Source organism: Hordeum vulgare, chromosome 3H, assembly GCF_904849725.1.
Source record: "Hordeum vulgare subsp. vulgare chromosome 3H, MorexV3_pseudomolecules_assembly, whole genome shotgun sequence".
Classification (NCBI taxonomy): Eukaryota; Viridiplantae; Streptophyta; class Magnoliopsida; order Poales; family Poaceae; genus Hordeum; species Hordeum vulgare.
In genome coordinates, this window is record NC_058520.1 from 150,910,053 (window position 1) to 150,929,335 (window position 19,283).

General features: G+C 42.5%; 1 non-coding gene across 1 annotated transcript; it reads left to right on the forward strand.

The window, feature by feature from the left end:
* Positions 1–18,760: 18,760 nt before the first annotated feature.
* On the forward strand, positions 18,761–18,834 carry TRNAI-UAU. Its single transcript has one exon. It is a non-coding gene; the product is annotated as a tRNA-Ile (tRNA).
* Positions 18,835–19,283: the final 449 nt, after the last annotated feature.

Below are 19,283 nucleotides of genomic sequence, written 5' to 3' on the forward strand. Positions count from 1 at the left end.
CACTTGTCAGTCCAGACTTGCAGCTTTGCCTGGGTGGACACCAATGCTTCAGGCGTTAACTTGAGAACATTTTGCCTGAGGAATTTCTCCTTTCTGGCCTTTGCAATCTTTGCCTGCTTGGCCTTCTGTTCCTTCCACTTGGCTTCGTTTATGAAGGTAGCCACCATGTGGCTGACACCAGGAGGAAGTTTCAAATCATCAATGGGTGTGTTTGGGTCTTCATACCACACATTGATGAAGTCGAGGAGGACCTTGGGGTCCATCGCCAGAGGAATAGCACTGCCTGATGCTTGTGCTACCCTTTCTTGCTTGTTCCTGATGATGGCTTCCAGAGTTTCATCATCATATTCATCACTTCCCTCTGACGCAGACGGGACTGTGATGATTTTGCTGGGGTTGGGCAGAGGTGCAGGTTCAGTTGTTGTCAAAGTCTTCAAAAGGGGTGTTGAAGACTTTGTCTCCGAGCTAGTTGCAGCTGGGAGTGAGGAGCTAGAGCTGGCAGTCGTAGTCTTCACGACTTTCTTCTGTACTGGCTTTGGAGGTGGAGCTGAGGACTTTGGTGTAGATGCGATTAGAGCTGAGGGTTTTGGCGCTGATGGTTTTGGTGTTGACGGTTTTGGAACCGAGGGTTTTGGAGCTGAGGGTTTGGTGACAGAAGTCTGCGCAAACTTCTCTTGGGGCTTTGAAGCTTTTGGCTTTGTTGGCACAGACTTTGGTTGAGGAATCTCGGAGCCTGAGGTTTCTGCTACTGAGGAATGAGCAGCACCGGAGGCAGCAGCTGAGGATTCATGAAATTTCTTCACTACTGTCTCTGCTTGCTTCTTGAGCTTGGCCAGATGCCTTTCTTTTTCATCTGGGTAGTCATCAAGTGTCATAAGACTTGAGGGATGAGCTACTTGATGATCCTCAAGTGGGGCCCTTCTGCCAGGAGGCTTCAAAGCGAATTTCTTCGCATATTTTGGAGTCACAAACCTGTACTCCTTCCACTCCTTTGCCCATCTGCGTTCAATTTTCTGCAGCCTAATCTTTCTTTTAGGCATAGTCTCAGGTTCATCATCAGGCGTGCAATAGTCCATGTATATGTCATCAGGAATATCAACAGCTGTGTTCTGCTCCAGTTTCTTTCCTCCCTTCTGTTTCCTTTCTTCCTCCATTTTCTTCAGACGAGGAACTTTGTGAGGATTTTGAACTCTTGAGGATTCTTATGAGCCTTGAAGAGTTTCTTCCAGAAACGCTGCAAATGAGTTAATGTGATGAGAACCGAGAGATTCATCAGCTGACATGTGTGTACCTGTGAACAGAGTATAGTTGCGAGGAATTTGGAGAGGTCATATGCGTTCTCAGATTTGAAGAAAATGAAAAAGTTTGACAGTTTGAGGAATATAACCAGTGGTTGAGGAATTTGCTAAAGCATTCTGTTCTTGGGTTCCAGAGTTGTACAGATCCGAAAATTCGCACAATTGAGGAATCTCGTGAAAATCTTAGATGCTTAGCTAGTTCATCAATGATTGTTGTGATGGATAGTGTTTGAGGAATCATGTGCGCATCGTATCTTGAGGAAAAACAGATTTCACATGGGAGAGGTAAAATTTCAGATCTAATCAGAACACAAAAAAAGTGGCGTTGGAGAGGTTCTTCGGTCAAGTGTCCAATGCACCCTAACTTGGCAGCAGAGGACGTCTACGGCGGCGGCGGACGTAGATGTTCCGACTCTGGCGTGATCCTGGCGGCGAGAAGGTTGAGGCAATGAAGCTCTTCCTTGCCGGCGACAAGACTACCAGCGGTGGCGCTAGGGTTCGGTGTGCTGTGGCAGGAGAGCGATGAGGCGAAGAAGAAGGTACTGAAGGGGTTAAGGACATATTTATAGCCCGAAAGTTACTGTTTGGCGCGAAAGTTTCGGACCGAATAGCCCTTGCCTCTACGTCTCCGCAGGACACGTGTAGCTCCCATACAATGCGGTGGAGATAGTGGAGATCGTGGCTATCCAATCGTGGGAAGTGGGGGTTCAGTTACTGTTCCTTTGAAGAAAACAATTTTTCGAAGATTTGAGGATTTTTGTTACAAAATCATCAGCTGACAAGGATGCAGTGAGGTTTTTGAACAAAGTTTCAAGTAGAACGCATATGAAGAACTGAATAGACTGGATAAGTATAGCATAGAGGGAAAATAGGGTCCGATCACATTCACTTAGCAAAAACATCAACTTGAAGAAATAGCAATAAGTGAATGCTGTTGAGGACTAGAGATCACAGTCTGCCTAGACAAATGAAAGTCATCAAGTGTTATTGAAGATTTTGCAATAGATCATCACAATGAAGAACAACTCTTTTGAAGAAAAATGCATTGTGAGGAATTTGATCATTTGAAGAAAATCAACTTGAGGAATTTCACATTGGGCGGTGGCGTTGCCCACCATATAAGAATGTTGATTTCAGACGCCGCGTACAATTGTCGTAGGGCCGTGAGAATCAATTTCTTCGTTAATTTCTTCACATTCAGAGTGACTTTCTTCATCGGTTGAAGAAAATCGTTTCATCATGTGTTGCACATCTAAGTCATCAACTTTGCATAAGTGTTAGGATGTGTGCATGTTTTTACAAAACATTTGAAGATTCTAAGATATTTAGCTCACACCGCAACTTGCAAAACCTTTTCTCATCCAAGGGCTTAGTGAAGATATCAGCCAGTTGATCATCAGTCTTCACATGGTCGATGAGGATATTGCCCTTGAGGACATGGTCCCGAAGAAAATGATGACGAATCTGGATGTGCTTGGTCTTCGAGTGCTGTACTGGGTTGTAGGCAATCTTGATAGCACTCTCATTGTCACAGTAGAGAGGCACATTCTTCATGTTGATGCCATAGTCCTTGAGGGTTTGCTTCATCCATAGTAATTGAGCACAGCAAGAACCAGTAGCAATGTACTCAGCTTCGGCAGTGGAGAGTGATACGCAGTTCTGCTTCTTTGAGGACCAGCAAACCAGTGATCTTCCAAGGAAATGGCATGTGCCAGAAGTTGACTTGCGATCCACACGGTCACCAACATAGTCCAAATCAGAATACCCTACCAGATGAAAATTGGAGCCCTTGGGATACCATAATCCTAGTGTTGGTGTGTGAGCTAGGTATCGAAGAATATGTTTCACAGCCTTATGGTGTGATTCCTTCGGTTTTGCTTGAAAACGTGCACACATACAAACACTAAGCATTATGTCTGGCCTAGATGCACATAGATACAATAAAGAGCCAATCATAGAACGGTATACCTGCTGATCGAAATCTTTACCATTTTCATCAGTGCCGAGGTGACCGTTGGTAGGCATTGGAGTCTTGGCACCTTTGCATTCATGCATGTCGAATTTCCTCAAAACATCCTTGAGGTATTTCTCCTGTGATATGAATATTCCATTGCTTTGTTGACGAATTTGAAGACCTAAGAAGAATTTCAGCTCCCCCATCATAGACATCTGATATTCTTCACTCATCATATAGGCAAATTCATCACTGTATCTTTTGTCAGTACAGCCAAATATGATATCATCAACATATATTTGACATACAAACAGTTCATTATCATAAGATTTCGTGAAAAGAGTTGGATCGAGTGAACCAGGTTTGAAGCCTTTCTTCATGAGGAATTCCTTCATTGTATCATACGATGCCCGAGGGGCTTGCTTGAGGCCATACAGAGCCTTTTTGAGTCTGAAGACTTTGTCTCGATTCTTTGGATCCTCAAAACCTGGGGGCTGAGCAACATATACTTCTTCCTCAAGCTTACCATTGAGGAATGCACTTTTCACATCCATTTGATATAAGATGATGTTATGATGATTAGCATAAGCAAGTAGAATTCGAATAGCTTCAAGTCTAGCAACCGGTGCAAAAGTTTCATCGAAATCTATTCCTTCAACCTGGGTGTAGCCTTGGGCTACAAGTCGTGCCTTGTTCCTCACCACTTGACCGTCCTCATCTTGCTTGTTTCGGAAAATCCACTTGGTGCCGATTATGTTATGCTTGCGAGGATCTGGTCGTTTGACGAGCTCCCATACGTCATTCAGCTTGAATTGAAGAAGTTCGTCTTGCATGGCTTGGATCCATTCCGGTTCCAGAAAGGCCTCAGCTACTTTTGAGGGTTCTGTGATGGATACAAAAGAAAAATGCCCACAAAAGTTAACTAAGTGTGAAGCCTTTGAGCGAGTGAGAGGACCTGGCGCGTTGATGTCGTTGAGGATTTTGTCAAGTTCTACTTCATTTGCAATCCTCGGATGAGCTGGTTGAGGATTTTGTCTGGGCTGAGGAAGTGGTGTTGTTGCAATTTCCTCAGGAGCATCTTCTTGACTTTCATCAGCGATGGGGATTGTTTCTTCACCTATTTCCTCAGTGGGGACAATGTCTTCAGTAGGCTTAAGCTTTATCGCTTCCTCAGGAGACAGCTTATCTGGATCAGAAGGCAATTGCTCTCTTTGCGAGCCATTAGTTTCATCGAACCGCACATCTACAGTCTCAACAACTTTGTTGTGATAGTTGTTGAAGACTCTGTAGGTGTGCGAGTCCTTTCCATAACCGAGCATAAAACCTTCATGTGCCTTAGGTGCAAATTTCGAGCTATGATGAGGATCTCTAATCCAGCATTTTGCACCGAAGACTTTGAAATAACTTACATTGGGTTTCTTGTCAGTGAGGAGTTCATATGAGGTTTTCTTGAGGAATTTGGGAAGATGTACCCTGTTGACGATATGACATGCAGTGTCGATTGCTTCAGGCCAGAAGCAACGAGGAGTCTGATATTCTTCAAGCATAGTTCTTGCCATTTCAACCAGAGTCCTGTTCTTTCTTTCGACGACACCATTCTGCTGAGGAGTATAAGGAGCAGACAATTCGTGAGTAATACCAAGTTCATCAAGATAATCATCAAGACCAGTGTTTTTGAACTCGGTTCCATTATCACTCCTAATATGTTTGATTTTGATGCCGAAGTTCGTCGAGGCCCTTGAAGAAAATCGTTTGAAGATTTCCTGCACTTCAGTTTTATACACTATGATATGCACCAAAGTGTATCTGGAATAATCATCAACTATGACAAAGCCATATAGAGATGCTGCATTGGTTAGTGTTGCATAGTGAGTAGGTCCAAATAAATCCATATGAAGCAATTCAAATGGACGTGTAGTGGTCATAATGGTTTTGGAGGGATGCTTGGATCTGGTCATTTTCCCAGATTCACAAGCACCGCAGAGATGATCCTTGATGAATTTGACTGATTCGATGCCAATGACATGCTTCTTCTTTGCAAGTGTGTGCAAATTCCTCATGCCTGCATGACCTAGTCTTCTGTGCCACAACCATCCTTCTGAGGTTTTTGCTAGTAAGCAAGTGGCTGGTTGAGGACCTGTAGAGAAGTCAACAATGTACAAATCCCCTCTTCTTACACCTTCGAAGACTTTGGATCTGTCAGATTCCATGATGACTACACATCTATATCTACCAAAGATAACAATCATATCAAGATCACAAAGCATCAAGACTGACATGAGGTTAAAACCAAGGGATTCAACAAGCATCACTTTGTCCATATGCCTATCCTTAGAAATAGCTACTTTGCCAAGTCCCAATACCTTGCTTTTACCTTTATCAGCATATGTGATTTGCTTCAGAGGTGATGGAGTTAGTGGCATATTCATCAGTAGGCTTTTATCACCAGTCATGTGATGTGTGCAGCCACTATCGAGAACCCACTCAGTATTTTTGGGTTTGTCATCCTGCAGATGAATTAGTACAGCTTACCATCTCATATGCTTCAAGTTTGAAGAATATGATACTAATTTCATCATAACAGAAATGTAAGGACGTGTGAAATATTTCTATTTCATCAATCATTAGCTTGCGTCCTATCAAGCATTTCCTCAAGTCTCCAGCAAATTCTTCAGATGATGATTTTCATTTGGAGACCTGATCTGCAGAAGTGATTAGTTTGATTTCTTCACCACCCACATCTGAAGGGGTGGCAAAGCGTTCATCATCCTGCGAGCACCATATGAGAACGGTGGCATTGAAGCTAATGCACTTCTCTTAACAGTAGGGGAGTTAAAGTACTCATATGAGTATGCAGAGAACTGGTTTGAGGATTTATGAACATAATGATTTGAAGAATAGCGCTCATAATCATATTCCTTGTAGTTTCCCTGCATGTTAGATGCATAAGCACGGGTATGAGCATAGTTTTGACCAGTTGAGGAGTTTGATCCTCTTGAAGACTTTGGTCCTCCTGAGGAATTTGATCTGGGGTTCAGATTCTTCAGAGGTGATGTCATGAGGACATTCACTTGAAGATTTTCAAGACAACTTTTGGGAACCCAGATTTTTTTCAGAGGAGGGCCATTCCTGCAGTTAGTTCCAACATATCGAGCAAATACTTCACCAGATTGATTTTTGAACAGTTTATAGTTGGAATCAAATGACTCATCCGAGGAATAGGATAATTCACATGAGAAGCCAGTTAGATTAGATGGATCAAAAGGAGGCCCAGTAGCAGCAACCCATGAGGTTTTGGGATACTGCTCAGGTTTCCAATAAGATCCATCAGCATTCAATTTCCTCTCAAAGGCAATTCCTTCTTACCTCAAGTTCCTGTTCAAGATCTGCTTTTTGAGCACATTACAAAGGATTTGATGCCCTTTGAGGCTTTTGTACATGCCTGTCACGTACAATTCCTTCAACCCTGCATTTTCATCAGTGACATTTGTGTTTTCCTCAAGTGAGGAAATAGACACAACAGGTGCAGTTGAAGTATTTGTAGCAGTGGTAGCATTTGAAGATTCTGGTGAAGAATTAGCAGTTTCACGATCAATGCATTTAAGACATGGAGGAATAAATTCAACTTGAGTAGCGCTGATCTGTTGAGCTAGTAATGAATCATTTTCCATACGAAGATCATCATAAGACATCCTCAGCTTCTCAAGATCAAGCTTTCTTTGAAGAAATTCGTAGGAAAGCTTCTCATGATCAGTGAGGAGTGTATCATAACGATCCTGAAGAATATCAAATCTACACTGAAGATTTTTCATGTCATCAGCGAGGATTTGATTAAGATTCATTTCATCATTCAACAGATCATCACTTTTGTCTAGCAGTTTTTGAAGCTTTTCCAGAGCAGTTTGTTGTTTAGTGGCAATGATGGCAAGTTTACTATAACTGGGTTTTTTGTAATCATCATGTTCACAGTCACTTGAATCAGATGAGGAGGCATTATGTGATACCTTTGAACCTTTTGCCATGAAGCAATAGGTTGGAGCGAAGTCATCAGCATAGTCATCAGTATGGATGGTGCACTCATTTTCTTCAAGATTGAAGATTGACTTGCTGACGAAATTGGTTGCTAGCGCAAGACTAGCCTGTCCGGATTCTGAATCTTCTCCAGAGCCTTCTTCATCATCACATTCTTCTGATTCTGCCTCGAAATCCATTTCCTTGCCAATAAGTGTCCGAGCCTTTCTGAAGCTAGTCTTCTTGTGTGAGGAGGACTTTGAAGATGAGGATTTTGAAGATTTCTTCTTCTTCTTTGAGTCATCAGAACTGTCATCCTTGTATTTCTTCTTCTTTGATTCCTTTCCCCAGCGAGGACAATCAGCAATGTAATGACCTGATTTCTTGCACTTGTGACAGGTTCGTTTCTTGTATACCTCAGATGCAGATTCTGATTTCCTCATGTCTCTTCTTGATGATTTACCGAACTGGCCTCGTCGTGTAAATCTCTGGAATTTCCTCACAAGCATTGCCAGTTCCTGACCAAATTCTTCAGTGTCACAACTGCTGTCATCTATGTCTTCTTCTTCAGATGAGGAAATTGCTCTTGCCTTCAGTGCACGTGGTCTGGAATAGCTTTGTCCATATAGATCTCTCTTTTCTTCTAGCTGGAATTCATGATTATTTAGCCTTTCGAGAATATCACCAGGATCTAGCATCTTGTAGTCTGGTCTTTCTTGAATCATCAGAACTAAAGTGTCAAATGAAGAATCCAAAGATCTCAGCAGTTTCTTCACAACTTCGTGATCAGTGATGTCTCGAGCTCCCAGTGCTTGCAGTTCATTTGATATGTCAGTGAGGCGATCAAAGGTGTCTTGGCAGCTTTCATTGTCATGTCTCCTGAAGCGATTGAAGAGATTGCGAAGAATATCAACACGAGAGTCACGTTGGGTTGATACTCCTTCATTTACCTTGCACAGTCTCTCCCAGATCAGTGTTGCAGAGCCTAAGGCACTTACTCTTCCAAACTGGCCAGGGCTCAGATGACCACAGATGATGTTCTTCGCTTGAGAATCAAGTTGCTTGAATTTCTTCACATCAGCTGCAGTGACAGCAGAAATGATGGGGCACCATTTTCCACAATATACCAGAGATCATTGTCTATAGCTTGTAGATGCATTTGCATTTTGTTCTTCCAGAAGGGAAAGTTCTTTCCCTCATAGGTAGGACATGCTGCAGTCACCTTAAACATGCCTGCAGTCGACATAACTAAAACTCCAGGTGGTTAAACCAAAATCACACAGAACAAGGGAGTACCTTGCTCTGATACCAATTGAAAGTGCGTTATATCGACTAGAGGGGGGGTGAATAGGAGATTTTTAGAATTTCATCACTGAGGAAATTCCTTTTGAGGAAATTCCTCACTAATGACTAACTTACAGCGGCAACAGTTAAGGATCAGTCGTGCAATCGTTCACAACAGCAGTATTGCAGAGTGAAGATTATGAAAACAGATTGCACAGTAAGCAGGCACGCAGAATACAGATGATGATTAACTCAAGTGAAGAATTTGGGGTTGAGGAAATTCAAAGAAAGTCTTCAGCAAATTCTTCAAATAGTCACAGTGAATGTCATCAACACATAATACAAAGAATGTAAAGAGTTGAGGAATTAGAACCCGATTCTTGGTGAAGACTGTTGTTGATGACCCAGTTCCAACTGCTGTGACAGTTGTACATCTGGTTTGGAGCGGCTTGGTATTGAAACCAAAGGACACCCAGTCCCGGGACACACAGTCCCTACCGTACTCTCCTTGAGCTAAGGACACACAGTCCTCGCCCAACACTCGTGGTAAGTCTTCAGGGCAGACTTCCAAACCCTCACAAACTCGGTCACCCGGCGATCCAGAATTGACTACTGGATTGCTCTAGACCATGACGCCTAACCGTCTGGAGGATGCACAGTCCTCAAAGGTAAAAGGCTTCAGTCCCACACAGGAACAACTTCTTCAGCGATGCTCAATCACTAGGTTTGGTTTGTGGTTTTGGTGGGTGGTGTATTTCCTCACTGATGATTTACTCTTGAAAGCTCTGAGGAATTTGGGTTGCTCTTATGACAAGTGTCAGTTTCTAACAGAGCAGCCAACCAGCTAGTGGTTGTGGGGGGTGGCTATTTATAGCCTGGGAGCATCCCGACATGATTTGACATTAATGCCCTTAAACAATATGACCGTTGGAGTGGATAAGATCAGTGACTTGGCGTGGCTTATCGAAACGGTCGGGACCCTCAACTGTGAGAGTCCACATGTCACTCATATTCCTCACTTGAGGCTTTTGGTAGGTTTTGGTTTGGGTTGAGCATCATGAGGAAATCCATTCCATAGTGTTACTTTGACCCCCCCCCCTTTAACAGTACGGTGTTCCTATTCATCAAATGTGAAGAAAGTAAAACAGAAAACGTAAATCTTCACGCTTCAATTTCTTCAAACGATTTTCTTCAGGAACCACCGATCTTCTCAATATCAATATCTTCATGAGGAATATCAATTTCATTGCAGATTCCTCATTTTTCATTTCTTTAGCTTCAGACCAATTTCTTCAACTGAAGACATATATTTTTAGGGGTCGATATTCTTCAAATATCTCAAACTCCTCAATGACTTATAGATCATGTGTACACTTAAAAACACATTTGATACTTAACCTATAAGTCTTCAAACCACCAAAATCACTAAGGGGCACTAGATGCACTTACAATTTTTCACTCCGTGTGACGGAGAGGTGTCTTGGGGTCCACTCGGTAATACAACATCACAAACAAAGCCTTGCAAGCAATGTGACTAAGTGTAAGTCATGGGATCTTGTATTACGGAACGAATAAAGAGACTTGTCGGTAACGACATTAAAATAGGTATACGGATACCGACGATTGGATCTCGGGCAAGTAACATACCGAAGGACAAAGGGAATGACATACGGGATTATATGAATCCTTGTCACCGAGGTTCAACCGATAAGATCTTCGGAGAATATGTAGGATCCAATATGGGCATCCAGGTCCCGCTATTGGATATTGACCGAGGAGTGTCTCGGGTCATGTCTACATAGTTCTCGAACCCGCAGGGTCTGCACACTTAAGGTTCGATGATGTTTTAGTATAGTTGAGTCATATGTGTGGTTGCCGAATGTTGTTCGGAGTACCGGATGAGATCACGGACATCAGGAGGGTATATAGGATGGTTTCATTTGGTTACCGGAAAGTTTTGGACAATTACGGTAGTGTACCGGGAGTGACGAATGGGTTACGGGTGTTTACCGGGAGGGGCCCACCGACCCGGGAGTGAGGCCATGGCCTTAGGGTGGCGCACCAGCCCTTAGTGGGCTGGTGGAATCAGCCCAAGAAGGCTATGGCGCCACATGTGAAGAAAAGGAAAGAAAGAAAAAAAAGGAAAGAGGGAGGTGGGAAGGAAGAGGAGGACTCCTCCTTGCCAAACCGAATTGGTGGAGTCCTCCTCCCCCTTCGGCCGGCGCACCCTTGGGGCCCTTGTGTCCCAAGGCTAGCCCCTCCCCTCCTCCTATATATACTAGTTGTTTTAGGGTTTTTGAGACACAACTTTTGCCACGTGCAACTCAAACCTAGACCACATAGTTTTACCTCTAGATCAGATTTATGCGATCTCGGGCGGAGACCTTCAGGAGTAGATCATCACCACCACCGGGGCGTCGTCACCCTGCCGAAGAACTCATCTACTTTTCCGTCTCTCTTGCTGGATCAAGAAGGCCGAGATCGTCATCGAGCTGTACGTGTGCTGAACGCGGAGGTGTCGTCCGTTCGACGCTAGATCGGAACGGATCGTGGGACGACGGTGATTTGAATCACGAAGCTGTACCACTACATCAACCGCGTTTCTTAACGCTTCCCGCTTAGCGATCTACAAGGGTACGTAGTTCCACTCTCCCCTCGTAGATGAACACCACCATGATAGGTCTTCGTGTGCGTAGGAAATTTTTTGTTTCCCATGCAACGTTCCCCAACAATACTTCCCAATAAAAGCATCTTTGCACTTATCCCAAGAATCTATGCTATTCCTAGGCAAAGATTGAAGCCACACTTTTGCTCCTCCTCTCATGGAGAAAGGAAAAAATCTTAAGTTTAACAATACCACCATCTACTTCTTTATATTTTTGCATATCACAAAGCTCAACAAAATTATTCAAGTGCAAAGTAGCATCATCTCCAGCACTGGAGAATTGATCTTTCATAACAAAGTTTAGTAAAGCAGGTTTAATCTCATAGGAGGTAGCCCCAGTGGCGGGAGCAGCAATAGGAGTGCACATAAATTCATTGTTGTTGTGACTAGTGAAGTCACACAACTTGGTGTTTTCAGTGGAACCCATAGCAGCAACAACAAGCAAGAACAAAGCAACTATTTTTTTTGTGGTTTTTTCTATAAGACTCTAAAGCAAAAACTAGAAAGTAAACTAACAAGACTAAAAACTCAAAGGTAAAAGATAGCGTGCAACTCCCCTATCTTGAAGACTGGAGTCCCCGGCAACGACGCCAGAAACTTTCTTGATGACGAGTTGATGGATATACTTCTCGCCCCTTGTTGGTTACCCCAAGTGGAAGGTGGAGATGTAGTCAGCAGCAAGTTTTCCTTACACGGAGACTGTAAGGTTTATCGAACCAGGAGGACTCTGAGGATCAACAATTAGGTGTCCGCTGCTCTAGAGCTAGCAGAAGATGTGGAACTGCACACACAACAAATAACTTTGCTCCCTCAGAGAGGTTGTCAGTCTCTCCGGCCTTGTAGTTTGCAAAGGATCAAAACACAAGTGGGAATAGTGATAGTGATTGCAACGGAAAAGTAAATGAAAGCAGTAAATGGTGGAGTTGTAAGCAATGGTGGTGATATGGATCTGAGTCACATGATGTTCACTAGTGATGTCTCTCTCCCAAAAGACGATAAACTACTATGCTTGGGTAAACAAATTACAGTTGGGCAATTGACAGAATTATTGAATGCACCGCAATGCTAATTATGCTACTTGAAAGTTAGAGGCTCAATAGTAATGGGCAGTATGCCAAGACAAGTAGACTGTTTATTCATCATCATCTACTTACTAATCATCCACCTTGAGATATCTAACCAGAACATCTCGTTGATATTAAGTTGTGAGCCCCACCCAAAGTGTAAACTCAAAGCAACGGGCAACTGCATTGATGAACTATGCGTAAGGTAAACAATCCTTGCAACCGCGGTCACAAGCACCGTTGTTTTCTCCCTGGCGACAATAGCACATTCCCTAGTCTCATGTTTCTATCAGTCAAGGTAGACATCAGGGGGCATGAACCCAAAATCATGCATTACAATCTACTACTCGGCCAAAGCAATAAAAGGCAACAGAGAACATGCTTGTAGTAATTGTAATAATATCAAGTTTCCTCTCTATGTGTTCAAAGTTTTCAAGTCATGCTTGTTTTTCCTTCCTATGCTAGTTGATTCTTGTTCCCATAAATTGTTTTCTCACAAAGTCCCTATGCATAGGAAGTTGGTTAGGCTTGTATGCTAGGAGCGTCTTGTATGATATGAGTATTTACTTTTTAGTTTGCCATAATCATCCTTGCTGCACACATATTTTGAGAGAGACACGCTGAATCGTGAATTTATTAGAATACTCTATGTGCTTCACTTATATCTTTTGAGCTCTCGTACCTCACTTGTATTATTTTGAGAGTCTATGAACAGCATGGTAATTGGTTTAGGTTATGAATTTTGTCCTAATATAATGGGCATCCAAGAGGGATATAATAAAAACTTACATATTAAGTGCATTGAATATGATGAGAAGTTTGAGTCCTTGCATATAGTTTTGAGATATGAAGATGGTAATATGAGAGTCATCCTAGTAAGTAATTGTGAATTGGAAGAAATACTTGTATTAAAGTTTGTGATTCCCGTAGCATGCACGTATGGTGAACCGTTATGTGATGAAGTCGGAGCATGATTTGTTTAATGATTGTCAATCTTTGTGTGAGAGTCGGGATCGCGTGATGGTTAACTCCTACCAACCCTTCCCCTAGGAGCATGCGTCCAATACTTTGCTTCGATAGCTAATAGACTTTTGCAATAAGTATGTGAGTTCTTTTTGATTAATGTTGAGTCCATGGATTATACGCACTCTCACCCTTCCACCATTGCTAGGCTCTCTAGTACCGCGCAACTTTCGCCCGTATATTAAACCCACCTTCCTCAAAACAGCCACCATATATTTTCCTCAAAACAGCCACCATACCTACCTATTATGGAATTTCCATAGCCATTCCGAGGTATATTGCCATGAAACACCACCGTACTTTATGACACGCACCATCATTGTCATATTGCCTTGCATGATCGTAAGATAGCTAGCATGTCATTGCTACGCTAGATCATTGCGCATTACGGTACACTGCCGGAGGCATGCATATAGAGTCATATTTTGTTCTAGGAATTGAGTTGTAATTTTTCGAGTTGTAAGTAAGTAAAAGTGTGGTGATTTGCATTATTAGAGCATTGTCCCATATGAGATAAAAGGATGATGGAGGGCTATGATTCCCTCACAAGTTGGAATGAGCATCCGGACTTTACAAAAAATAAAAGAGGCCAGCGAAGCCCATAAAAATAAAAGAGGCCAAAGATGCCCACCAAAAAATGAGAGAAAAGAGAGAAGGGACAATGCTACTATCTTTCTCCACACTTGTTCTTCAAAGTAGCACCATGATCTTAATGATAGAGAGTCTCCTATTTTGTCACTTTCATATACTAGTGGGAATTTTTCATTATGGGATAATGCTCTAGGTTTTCATTATGGGACACTTTCATATACAACTTGGCTTGTATATTATAGTGATGGGCTTCCTCAAATTTCCCTAGGTCTTCATGAGCAAGCGAGTTGGATGCACACCTACTTAGTTTCTTTTTGAGCTTTCATACACTTATAGCTCTAGTGCATCCATTGCATGGAAATCCCTACTCACTCACATTAATATCTATTGATGGGCATCTCCATAGCCCGTTGATATGCCTAGTTGATGTGAGACTATCTTCACCTCTTTTTTCCTTTGCAACCTCCACCATATTCCATTCCACCTATAGTGTTATATCCATGGCTCACGCTCATGTATTGCGTGAGAGTTGAAAAGGTTTGAGAACATAAAAAGTGTGAAACAATTGCTTGTCTTTCATCGGGATTGTGCATGATTTGAATACTTTGTGTGGTGAATATGGAGCATTGCCATACTATATGATTTTGTAGGGATAACTTTCTAAGGCCATGTTATTTCAAAAAGACACAATTGCCTTGTTAGTATGCTTGAAGTATTGCTATTTTTATGTCAATAATAGACTTTTGTTTTGAATCTTATGGATCTGAATATTCATGCCACAATAAAGAATATTACATGGATAAATATATTAGGTAGCATTCCACGCCAAAAAATCTGTTTTTTATCATTTACTTACTCGAGGACAAGCACAAATTAAGCTTGGGGATGGTGATACGTCTCCAACGTATCTATAATTTTTTATTGTTCCATGCTATTATATTAACTGTTTTGGATGTTTTATATGCATTAATATGTTGTTTTATATTATTTTTGGGACTAACCTATTAATCTAGAGCCTAGTGCCAGTTTCTGTTTTTTCCTAGTTTTTGGATATTGCAGATACGGAATATTAAAAGGAGTACAAACGGAATAAGACCTGTGGAAGGATTTTTTCTGGAAAAAAAGGGACTTGCCAGACTTGGAGTAGGGGGCAAGGCACCTTCCGGGAGGCCACAAGCCTACAGGGCACGACCAGGGGGGTAGGTCGCGCCCCCTGGCTTGTGGGTCCCCTACAGGTCTCCTAACCCTAATCTTTGTCCTATAAATTCCCAAATATTCCCCCATTATCAGAAGGACACCAAAAAGTACTTTTCCCCCACCGGAAGCCTCTGTTCCCGAGAGATCCAATCTGGGAGCCTTTTCCGGTAATCTGCTGGAAGGGGATTCGATCACAGAGGGCATCTACATCAACTCCATTGCCTCTCCGATGATGCGTGAGTACTTTACCACAGACCTAAGGGTCCATAGCTAGTAGTTACATGGCTTCTTCTCTCTCTCTCTTTGTACTTCAATACCATGTTCTCCATGATCTTCATGTTGATCTATCAGATGTAGTACTCTTTTGCGGTGTGTTTGTCGAGATCCGATGAATTGTGAGTTTATGTTCAGATTATCTATGAATATTATTTGAGTATTTCCTGAATTCTTATATGCATGATTTCATATCTTTGCAAGTCTCTTCGAATTATTGGTTTGGTTTAGCCAACTAGATTGGTAGTTCTTGCAATGGGAGAAGTGCCTAGTTTTGCGTTCAATCTTGCGATGTCCTCACCCGGTGACAAAGTAGGGGTAGCGAGGCACGTATTGCATTGTTGCCATGAAGGATAAAAAGATGGGGTTTTCATCATATTGCTTCAGTTTATCCCTCTACATCATGTCATATTACTTAATGCATTACTCTGTTCTTCATGAACTTAATAATCTAGATGCAGGCAGTAGTCGGTCGATTTGTGGAGTAACAGTAGTAGATGCAGAATCGTTTTGGTCTACTTGACATGGACGTGATGCCTATATGCATGATCATTGCCTTAGATATCTTCATGATTATTCGATTTTCTATCAATTGCTCGACAGTAATTTGTTTAGCCACCGTATTATTTTCCTTCATGAGAGAATCCTCTAGTGAAACCTATGCCCCCGTGTCTATTTTCCACATTATATTTTCATATCTATAAACCAAAAATACCAAAAACATTTTGCTGCTATTTATTTAATTTTGTTTTACTTTTAGTTCTTTTAATCTTTTATATCTATTCCTATCAGATCTCGTCCTTGCAAATAACTGTGAAGTGATTAACAACCCCTTTGTTGCGTTGGGTGCAAGTGTTTGATTATTTGTGTAGGTGCTAAGATTGGGGCATTGCTTGTTCCTCCTACTTGATTGATACCTTGGTTCTCAACAAACTGCGGGAAATACTTATCTACTTTGCTGCAACACCCTTTCCTCTTCAAGACGCAAGATCGAGAAGTAGCAACGGTCGTCACATGATCTTGGGGGACGCGAATGCATGCAGAAGGGGTGGAAGGGAGGCTGGGCATCGGAACAGAGCAACCAAACATGACAAGAGGGAGGCATTGGACCACATCCGATTGGCCGGCGGGCTGCAAAGTCAGCGGAAGCAGGGGTTAAAGTCAAACGAGCAGTCAGACACTTGATTGCCTCCAGGTGGATCACTCTTCGATGCATGCAAACACATACCAAAGCCCCTGGAAACCTGGGAATGGGCGGCATGCAGGGACGTAATCATCCTTTGCATGTTGGCAATGCGAGGGTTCTGCATGAGACAAGGGCCGAGTAGAGACGACAACGTAGAGGTATCCAGCTAAGCGTTGATGCGCATAACCGACCGAGGGAAGGACAAAAAGACGGGGCTTGATCCAAACCAGAAAGGGACATCTTGACATTGGTCAAGCCAGACTTCCAATAATCACGGAGCACAATCTCCTTGGCGATGTTCTCATGGGCCACTTGGAAGAGGAAGTTGTTTGGCTGACGGGGACAGAAGAAATAGTCGTTGTCAAAACCTCCAAATCAACCAACCAATAGGGAAGCGAAGAAGTTTGGAAGAGAAAGACGCCATCATTGAGCACGACGACAAGGATCTTGGCAGGATGGCGGCGACCGGCAACGGCCTCAACAGTACCACAACCATACCTCTCAAGCATAGCTTCCCGAAACTAAATACCCTCTATGGTGAACACGATCAAACCAGCTAACGAATGGAGAAGAGGAGGTGTAGGCAGAGAGAACATGGAGGAATGCAACAAGCGAGGAAGAAGAACAACATGCATCAAAGTAGCAATCGGGGCACTGCAAACCTGAGATCTAGTGAAAAACTCGAGAAGAGACGATGACTTAGGACCACCGAACGTTGGAAGCGCGACAAGCACCCTTGCGACATGGTGAGGCACACCAGGGTTGTGGTGGATGTCACGGCCGGGAAGGCACGCTAAGTTTATCGTGGCCGCCGACGCCGGAGTGGCGAGTGGCGGGGTGTGTGCCCACCTCCGAGCTAGCTCGCTGTCTAGTCCTCGCGTGCCTCTCAGTTCCGATCTCTTTTTTTAATCGTAAATTTAACCTTTTCCTAAAAAATACCCTTAAATTTCACACTTTTCACAACATTTACCTAATTTAAGATAAATTTGTTCATTTTACGTCATTAACGAATTATTTGCTGGTTTTTATCTCTTGTGAGAAAGCTAATTCTTTTTATGAAGGCAAAACTAGCAAGTAGTTAGTTAAATGGATTAAATTTTGTCAAAAATCTTGAAACTTGAAGGTAAAAACGGAATGAACGCTCAAAAGTATCCCTATGCACTAGATGGCTAGGTCAATGGTAATGCTAATTTGAAGGACCACGCAAGTCTCATTAATTCAAGTCATCGCATCCATTGCTTCGTTGGATGCCCTAGGAATTCGATTCCAAACTTTTTTATTGACCTCGAGTTGAATGACATATAAAGAGATGGTCTCCAGTTCCTAAGGCCTCGTTTGATAGAGGAGGTTTGGCGTGGTTTATAGGGAAATATCCCCGCAGGGCCCCAAATCCCCAAAAATCCATAGCATCTCGTTTGACATGTAGGGATTGAACAAACCAACCCCCTCTAATCCCCACGCAGCCCTCTCAATCCACGTGCTCTAGAAAATCCTAGGAGCCACTCGTGGAACAGAGAAGAGTGGGATGCTAGCTATGTTTGCTGTTGCTATAGGAAATTTAACCAAATAGAGAGATTTATGAGGGGAAGGTATTAGTGAGGAATTGGGGGTTGGGTGAACGATAGGGATTCACCAAACGAGGCCTAAAGAATAATAAAAATAAAAAGTGAATGTATTTCAAAAGTAAAAAGATGTTGCAACACATGCATTTTTGCTAGATATCTCGCCGCGCACCCTCCGGCTTGCCCACGCTGTTGAACATTTTGAGGGGCACATCAATTAACTTCTTGTTGCAATTCACATTATTATAGCGCGGAGTGTTAATTTCCCTAAAAAACAGCTCGTCACACACATATGATTTTCAATGCTAGCATGGTCTATCCATCTCGACGATATTTTTGAAGTTTTACTAATCATTCTCTTGTGGTACCACGACAGAGTCACAAATAGGTCGTGTCATGGACGTATTCACTGACTTGAGATTGACGGTGACCATTGTGACCACCATTAACAAGGACGGAAACAAGAATATATAAGAAGTGAATATAAAAAATTGTATAGGATGTCATGTTGAAATATAAGACATTTACCGGCTAGAGGGAGTCTTGATCCATGTTTATTGATTAGGGAAAATAATATTGTTTTAACCGTGGCAACGAATGCATTATATGAAACTATAGTTATTTTAGCTGAGTAAATAACTTCAGTATGTAAGCCCCCGTAGCTCAGTTGGTTAGAGCGTTGGTCTTATGAGCCGAAGGTCGCGGGTTCGAGCCCCGCCGGGAGCACCTTTTTATTTTTACTGTCTTTTAACGCGGGCTCGCAATTTGGGCGAGCTGCCTCTCTCTACTTCCGGGGTTGACGCAACAGTGCCCAGGATCATCTCTTCCTACTGATAAAAAGACCAAAGGTATAAGCATCAATTTTGGTTCTTCTGTTGTCCACTAACAATCTATTTCCCCAATCATTCAGTACCCTAATTTTGTCTGAATCCAATGACATAGTAGTAACTGAATAATATGAGCACCGAATCGATGTGCGATATGCAGTTATAATGGGATAGTTTTCCAGCCGACAGTGCAAAAATAGATGCGAGGATTGTGCTATTTCTGTTCTGATTTGTGTACAGTTTTCTTGTACTCTTACTAATTTATGCTAGCATATGAAGCGCTTTGACATGTACGTATGTGATTAAATGATTACATGGGAACCTAGGTACATAGCAAGAGTGGGTCAA